Here is a 2,365-nt window from a genome sequence, read left to right on the forward strand (position 1 = left end):
GATGCAGATAATCAAACCTGTCTTATATCAGGGTGATTTTTTTTTGTAAAGGCAAATGATAACTTATTTCAAATATTTACCTTTTCTGAAGTCCAGATAAGTTTGTTAGATAAAAAATTATACTGGCTATATAGCATAAAAATATGCACTGTACAATGTAGGACTGTTGACTGGGAGAAAGAGGTAGGGTATGTACATGTAATTTTCATAGCAATTATTCTAATACCGCTTAAATAAAAGTAAAGAAAAAAAGATTAAGAAATTATATCAAACAAAAAATTATTTGCGCACTGTTTGGGAGTAAATCATCTTATGTTTATCCACTAATTACTGTATATTTTATCCTCTTTTCAACCTTTTACATGCGCTAAAGTGGCTTGATTTAAATTGTCTGAGGGATTGCAGAAAATTCTAATTCAATCGAGTTTTTCGCATGTAGAGACGACTACAAAGGTTTGGGAGGTATATAAAGTATACATAATACTTTGAAAATGTGTCATTTTTTGCATTACTGGATCTGAAGCGTTATGATCAAAGACTAATACATGCATAAAAAAACATAACGCTACAGTTCTGCAAGAAGCGTGATAACAAATATGTATTGTAAATCGTATATGTATACATGTTGTGTGTGTGTTCTGCGTGCTATAACATTTGTGTATTTGTGTTTGGCATGATCATTGATGGCGGTCCATTGTCATTGTATTTGATTTGTAAACATTTCATTCCATCACTTCGTTAAATCTGCCAGATGCTATATGCATGGAAATAATTATTACTGATCGTGACAGAACCAGATAACAAAATTAATTTATACATTTGTTATTAATGTAACAATTAAAGAACACATCGCTATACATATTTGAGTTTCGCATTTTATTGGTTTAAATGATTTTCAAAAGAAAACACTGTCGGCAAAGGAAACAGCTTTTGCCTGTTTTTTTTTTATTATCATTTTGAAGTAAACCTGTAAACTTGATTAAGTTTAATACCCCCTGTAAACGAGGTTTCGGGGGTATATAGTTATTGTCGTGTATGTCTGTCCGTCCGTCTGTCAGTCTGTCTGTCTGTTTGTCTGCATGTCCGCAAAACTTTAACCTTGCCCATAACTTTTGATTTAGTGGAGGCATGACTTTCATATTTCACATGTGCATTCCTTGTGACAAGACCTTTCTTTGGGTACCACCAAATTTGATCTTTTGACCATGACCTTGAAGTTTGACCAACTTTTGACCAAAATTTTAAACTTTTACTTTGGCCATATCTTTTGAACAGTGGATACCAGGACATTTATAAATCACAAATTAATGTATTCTTTGTTGAAAGACTTGCATTGGATTTCAACAACCTTGACCCTTTGACCTTGACCTCCGTACCTGTGAAAAAACTTTAATGGCAATAACTTTTGAACGGTCAGGGAAAGGGTTTCATATTCATATATGTAATTCTTTTGAGAAGACCCTTTATTGGATACCAAGCATTTTGATCTTTTGACCTTGCCTTACGAGTTTGACATACTTTAAAAACCTTGACCATAACTTTTAAAGAGTTAGTGCTAGTGCTTTCATACATCATATATTTAATCCTAGTGACAAGACCTTTCACTTTCGTTCAATAACAAGAACTCTGACCTTTTGACCTTGAAAATTTTAACATTGGCCATAATTTATGCACGGGATTAGGGCTATGGCTTCCATACTCTACATAAGTATTCTATGTGGCAAGACCTTTCATTGAATACCAATTACCTTGACCTTTTGACCTTGACCTTGGAGATTTTTGTGCTTATTAAAACCTTTAACATTGGTCCACTTTCATATTTCACAATGCTTATCCAGTGAGAATACCCTACTTTAAGAACCAATTAATTAAATTTGAATTTAAGAAAAGTTTAATCATTGCTGTGTTGCCATACGGGGGCATCAGTGTTTCACAAACACATCTTGTTTTACATTTAAACTGTAGCTCTCTGCTTGAGAAAATTCGGACAGACAAAGCTGAGAGCTACATATCCAAGCAAAGTAAAAACCTTCGATTTACGCTGACGATTTTTTGTCGCTAAATTAGGTATTTATTTCGTATAGTTTAAGTTTTTTCTAGTTTTTAGAATGGTATCCTATGATAATTTATATATTTAACTCTTATATTTGATACTTTGTTTACCTTTTATCCGTCCAAAACAGTCCTGTATAAAGTTTTGTAATGTCGGTTTAAAAGAGTTCTATTTCGACGTCCGTAACCACAAACAGCTATTTGTTAGAGTTGAGAGGTAAGGAATGATCAGGAATTGAAGTTGAGTGTATGATTTATTATTAAATACCATTTAAAATTATTTTCATAGCTGGGGAAAGTATAAAATACACGA

The sequence above is a fragment of the Saccostrea cucullata genome, unplaced genomic scaffold (genome assembly GCF_032062105.1).
Source record: "Saccostrea cucullata isolate Sc308-1 unplaced genomic scaffold, CSIRO_AGI_Scuc_v1 ctg3707, whole genome shotgun sequence".
Lineage (NCBI taxonomy): Eukaryota > Metazoa > Mollusca > Bivalvia > Ostreida > Ostreidae > Saccostrea > Saccostrea cuccullata.